The 6,562-nt window shown below is 43.6% G+C and overlaps 1 pseudogene across 1 annotated transcript; it reads right to left on the bottom strand.

Moving 5' to 3' along the window:
* Positions 1 to 423: 423 nt before the first annotated feature.
* Positions 424 to 6,562, bottom strand: LOC308676812 (homeobox protein Hox-A7-like; annotated as a pseudogene). Its single transcript has 2 exons — positions 6,083 to 6,562; positions 424 to 704 (listed from the first exon to the last, which is right to left on the bottom strand). The product of its transcript is annotated as a homeobox protein Hox-A7-like (transcript).

Raw genomic sequence — 6,562 nt, 5'->3', positions numbered from 1 at the left:
AATGAACTTTTGCACGATATTCTAATTTTTCGAGTTTCACCTGTATATTAGTTTCCCCTTTTAAGTTGCATTACTGAAATAAATGAACTTTTGCACGATATTGTAATTTTTTGAGTTTCACCTGTATACAATACCATTTTGGTGATAGGTAGGTGGAGTTAAAAAATAGGTAGTTTTCAAAACAGGTAGTATGAATCATTGCAGTTGAGTGTAGTAGTTTATTGTTCTTAAGGATTTCTTCCCAAACCGCAAACCTCATTATTTAAACAAATAAGTTAGAAAGTCCAACCACTTGGAAGTATATACAACTTTAGTGAAAAATTAGATTAGGGTTAGGGTTACCTTTATGTTTATTTTAATTTAAAAAAACCTTCATGTTTACAGCTGTCACATGCAAACAGCATGTGAAAAGAGCCTTGGCATTTATTCCGCGTCTTCCTCCTCCACCACCACCTTTTCCATCCAGGTAGTGGTGTCCTCGATGGCCACAGCAGCCCCTCCAGAGGCATCTTCTTTATGTTCCTTCTTCCATTTCATGCAATGGTTCTGAAACCAGATTTTGATCTGCCTCTTGGTCAAGCACAGGGCATGAGCGATCTCTATCCTCCGCAGGTGGGTCAAGTAGTGGTTGAAGTAGAACTCTTTCTCCAGCTCCAGTGTTTGGTAACGGGTGTAAGTCTGATGGCCTCTCTTCCGATCTGGACCTAAAGGACAGGTGGGGGGAGGGCCAGAGACCATCTAAGTTAAGAGGGAAAAGGAAGAAAATCCACCTGAATAGAACTCAGAATTTACAAACAAATCAGCAAGTAAATGGAGTAACTCTTCTCTCTCCCCACCCTCCATTTTTGCTAGATACAATACCCAGCCCTGCCAAAGGTCATTAACACAGGGTTAGGCAGGACCTCTTGAAAGGCCTAGTGAGCCCCTATTCGAAAGTAAACCCCACAGAGTCGATAGTTCTCTCAGCTAGAATCTGTCGCCTCCAAAATAAATTTGGTTGTGTTCCATGGAACTGTAAATGCCTTTTTGACTGAAAGCAGCTAGAATCCAGTCTGGGGGCTGGATCCTAGGTTTTTAACCCTTAATCTTAAAGAAAAATCTGAGACAGAGGCAAAATGGTGTTGAAAGAAAAATCAGGTCCAGTTCCAAGCCAGGAGTAAATAAAATGGAAGCTAGTTTCTTAGGAAAGAAGGTTTAATGATGCGTAGAACCAACAACAAAGTTCTGGGACAGCTGACAAAATGGAGCTGAGAGTGGGTGGGTTCTTATACCATCTTTGAGCTTTGTATTTAAGATGCCTGTGCAATGTACTTTGACCTGTTCTTGAGTGTGCCCTTTTGGTATTCTAATTATTGTTGCCTGACTCCCATTATGGCTGGGAGGTCATGTCCTGTCCTTGGAGCTGGGTGGGGGAATGTAAATTCTTAATCCCATCAGCTGTGGGGGCTGAAGGTATTTTGCTTATGAATAGTGTGCCCCAGTCTTTCTGAATGGATTACCAAATCTCCATTTCAAAAGATTGGCTTCCTTGGGTTTCTTAGCTTGAAGCTGTTTTTTTTTTCTTATGGCAGGGAGACTGGGGCTGCTTTCTGCCTTTGTTAAGATTTTTCTCCATTTCTCCTTTAGGGGAAATAGTCTATCCCGCCTTTTTTTAACATTCCCCAAAATATTTCATTCTGGGAAGGGTGTGCTGACTTCCTACAATGACTTAGTGGAACTCTGCCTAAAATTAGGTCACATTCTAGGCAATGTCCGAGGTCGAAGCCTTGCTCGCAAACTCTATTCAGTGTAAATTAAAATAAAGCCTTCACCTCCCGCCTTGCCCTGGTGTAGGGGATGCACAGCGAGGTTTACCTGCACCAAGTACTTCTCTCCCTGACTATAATAGGACCTTATCTTTCTGACCCCCTTCATGGATTACTGCCTTGTCGTGGCGAAGGGGCTTGCGTAATTCAATGAAGCTATGAGCTATGCCGTGCAGGGCCACCCAAGACGGACAGGTCATAGCCGAGAGTTCTGACAAAACGTGATCCACTGGAGAAGGAAATGGCAACCCACTCCAGTATCTTTGCCATGAAAACCCTATGGACAGTACCAAAAGGCAAAACGATATGACGCTGGAAGATGAGCCCCTCAGGTCGGAAGGCGTCCAATATGCTACTGGGGAAGAGCAGAGGGCTAGTACTAGTAGCGCCAGAAAGAATGAAGCGACTGGGCCAAAGCTGAAAGGACGCTCAGCTGTGGATGTGTCTGGTGGTGAAAGGAAAGTCCGATGCTGTAAAGATTTTTTCTCCATAGGAACCTGGAATGTAAGATCCATGAATCAAGGAAAGCTGGACGTGGTCAAACAAGAGATGACAAGACTGAACATCGACATCATAGGTATCAGCGAACTAAAATGGACAGGAATGGGTGAATTTAATTCAGATGACCATCAGGTATACTACTGCGGGCAAGAATCCCTCAGAAGAAATGGAGTAGCCTTCATAGTCAATAAAAGAGTAGGAAAAGCAATACTGGGATACAATCCTCAAAATGACAGAATGATCTCAGTTCGAATCCAAGGCAAACCATTCAATATCACAGTAGTCCAAGTCTATGCCCCAACCACCGGTGCTGAAGAGGATGAAATTGACCGGTTCTATGAAGCCCTACAGCACCTTATAGAACTAACACCAAAAAATGATGTCCTTATCATCATGGGGGATTGGAATGCTAAAGTAGGAAGCCAAAAGATAACTGGAATAACAGGCAAGTTTGGCCTTGGAGTACAAAATGAAGCAGGGCACAGGCTGATAGAATTTTGTCAAGAGAATACGATGGTCATAGCAAACACTCTTTTCCAACAACCCAAGAGACGGCTCTACACATGGACATCACCAGACGGTCAACACAGAAATCAGATTGACTATATACTCTGCAGTCAAAGATGGAGAAGCTCTATACAGTCAGTAAAAACAAGACCAGGAGCTGACTGTGGCTCAGACCATGAGCTTCTCATTGCAAAGTTTAGGCTTAAACTGAAGAAAGTAGGGAAAAGCACTAGGCCACTCAGTCCCTGTTGAATATACAGTAGAGGTGACAAATAGATTTAAGGAATTAGATCTGATAGACAGAGTGCCTGAAGAACTATGGACAGAGGTTCGCAACATTGTGCAACAGGTAGCAACCAAAACCATCCCAAAGAAAAAGAAATGCAAGAAAGCAAAATGGCTGTCTGAGGAAGCTTTGCAAATAGCTGAGGAAAGAACGGAAGCAAAAGGCAAGGGATAAGGAGAAAGATATGCCCAATTGAATGCAGAATTCCAGAGAATAGCTAGAAGAGATAAGAATGCCTTCTTAAATGAACAGTGCAAAGAAATAGAAGAAAACAATAGAATAGGGAGGACCAGAGATCTTTTCAAGAAAATTGGAGAGATGAAGGGAACGTTTAATGCAAAAATGGGCATGATAAAGGACCATAATGGCAGGGACCTAACAGAGGCAGAAGAGATTAAGAAGAGGTGGCAAAATTACACAGAAGAACTATACAAGAATGAGCTTAACGTCCCAGATAATCACAATGAGGTGGTCACTGACCTCGAGCCAGACATCCTAGAATGTGAAGTGAAGTGGGCCTTAGAAAAGCTGAGCAACAACAAAGCTAGTGGAGGTGACAGTATTCCAGCTGAGCTATTCAAAATCTTAAAAGACAGTGCAGTAAAAGTGCTACACTCAATTTGCCAGCAAATTTGGAAAACTCAACAGTGGCCACAGGATTGGAAAAGATCAGTTTACATCCCAATTCCAAAGAAAGGCAGTGCCAAAGAATGTTCAAACTATCGCACCATTGCACTCATTTCTCATGCTAGTAAAGTCATGCTTAAAATCCTACAAGCTAGACTTCAGCAGTATGTGGATCGAGAACTACCAGAAGTACAGGCAGGATTTCGAAGAGGCAGAGGAACTAGAGATCAAATTGCCAACATACGCTGGATCATGGAGAAAGCTAGGGAGTTCCAGAAAAACATCTACTTCTGCTTCATTGACTATGCTAAAGCCTTTGATTGTGTGGATCATAACAAACTGTGGCAAGTTCTTAAAGAGATGGGAGTACCAGAACATCTTATTTGTCTCTTGAGAAACCTATATGCGGGCCAAGAAGCAACAGTGAGAACTGGACATGGAACCACTGATTGGTTCAAAATTGAGAAAGGAGTCCGGCAAGGCTGTATACTGTCGCCCTGCCTATTTAACTTATATGCAGAGCACATCATGAGAAAGGCAGGGCTAGATGAATCAAAAGTTGGAATTAAGATTGCCGGAAGAAATATCAACAACCTAAGATATGCAGATGATACCACTCTAATGGCAGAAAGTGAAGAAGAACTAAAGAGCCTCTTGTTGCGGGTGAAGAAGGAGAGTGCAAAACTTGGGTTGAAACTTAACATTAATAAAACCAAGATCATGGCATCTGGCCCTCTCAATTCCTGGCAAATAGATGGGGAAGAAATGGAGGTAGTGACAGATTTTATTTTACTGGGCTCCCAGATCACTGCAGATGGGGACTGTAGCCAAGAAATTAAAAGACGCTTGCTCCTGGGGAGGAAAGCCATGGCAAATCTAGACAGCACACTAAAAAGCAGAGACATCACCCTGTCAACAAAAGTGCGTATAGTCAAGGCTATGGTCTTCCCAGTTGCAATGTATGGCAGTGAAAGTTGGACCATAAGAAAGGCTGAGCGCCAAAGAATTGAATCCTTTAAACTATGGTGCTGGAGAAGACTCCTGCGAGTCCCTTGGACTGCAAGGCGATCAAACCGGTCAGTCCTAGAGGAGATCAATCCTGATTGCTCTTTAGAAGGCCAGATCCTGAAGCTAAAACTCAAATACTTTGGCCACCTAATGAGAAGGAAGGACTCACTGGAGAAGAGCCTAATGCTGGGAAAGATCGAGGGCAAGAGAAGAAGGGGACGACAGAGAATGAGGTGGCTGGATGGAGTCACTGAAGCAGTAGGCGTGAGCTTAAATGGACTCCAGAAGATGGGAGAGGACAGGAAGGCCTGGAGGAACGTTGTCCATAGGGTCGCGATGGGTCGGACACGACTTCGCAGCTAACAACAACAACATCTTTCTGACAAAGAACATTCGAGAACAGAAAGAAATCACACATTTTAGCCCAATCCATGCAGAAATGGCTTCTCAGTCGTTGCTGTCTCCTCCATCTCGGCCCGCCACCCTGATTCCTATTCGAGATGCCCCTTCTCTGCCGTTGCGGGCAGAGAGAGGCACCCCTTCACCAGCCATGCTCTCCCGACTCCTTCACCACCCCTAGCCACTTTTCCCTGTGGTGCAGCTCGGTGTTCAGCCCGACTCTACAGTTTAAAGGAAAATAAATAAAGGTCATTCTTTTATAAATTGTATAAAATGTAACACCAACGAATTGTATCAAATGTAACACTCAGATGTGGGGCTATCTATATACTGCTCAGAGAGCTCACAAATGGTAATTAACAAAGTTCTTTTGAAATGTTAAAAAGCTTCAAAGAAGATCTTTTAGAAATGTAAATGACTTCAAAGACTAACTTAAGTTTCTTAGGGGGGCATGTATTGAGAAAAAGTATAAATGCCTGGTTTGAAACTTGCTCAGTGCGCTCTTTGAACCCAATCCAATTTGGGAAGGGTCTAAGAGGCCGCGTTTGCAAACGCTTTCTTTATTATTTTCAATTTTCTTTTCAATAAATCTTTGCCTTTGTTAACCAGACTTGTCTTCGAGTTGTGAGTATCAGATTTTGGGTTTTTAAATCTCACAAGTTGCATCGTGAAGAGGAGTTAGATAAATTTACGAAGCTCTAACTCATTGACTGGGCAATAAAAGGTGTTATGAGGTTCATTTACATACAATGCCACAGGCTTTTGCGCAATGGCGCCTTTGCTCTAATTAAACGCAGAGAGGCAGGAGCACTTTTGGCGAGCAAGTTTGCATGTGCCGCCTTGCTTAGCCTGCTTGAGGTCGCGTAAAATTCACCCGCAGCTGGAGCTATCCTTTTATGTTTTTGAACAAGGCTTTTGGTCGTCCCGCGCCCGCGCCCGCTCCTCATACCTGAAGACCTCATCCAGTGGTATATCCGGAAATTACTCTCAGCCTGGCTGTGCAGGTTACTTGCCTCCGCTTTCTCACAGCTGGGTTTGCTTAAGTCATTGCAGAAGACGGTAATGTTCAGATCAAAAGAGGAACAACGCAGGTTATAGGTATCAGAGCCCAGGCTGTATCAGGAAGAGAACGGGGTTTGTTATATGGCACTGTTCACATTGTACAAGGAAGGCATGGAGGAGGTGAATGCGCTAGCGCCAGGTCCATAGCCGCTTCTCTGGGAGTTGGTAGCAAAGGAGCAAGACGTAGGCTACGCATGTTGGAAGAGAGAAGCAGCCCCCGTCGTATATTTGCTAAAAAGAGCGTTCACATAATACGAAGAACTCATAATATTGACTGACGATTTGTTGTCCGGTAGGCTTCGGTGTTGGTTTTATGAGGTGGCGTGATATATGATAACATTACACCCCCAGATTTACACCAAACCCA

Source organism: Vipera berus, assembly GCF_964194415.1.
Source record: "Vipera berus genome assembly, chromosome: W".
Classification (NCBI taxonomy): domain Eukaryota; kingdom Metazoa; phylum Chordata; class Lepidosauria; order Squamata; family Viperidae; genus Vipera; species Vipera berus.
The sequence above is the reverse complement of the archived record's forward strand: the minus strand, read 5'-3'. Positions and strand labels throughout refer to the sequence as shown.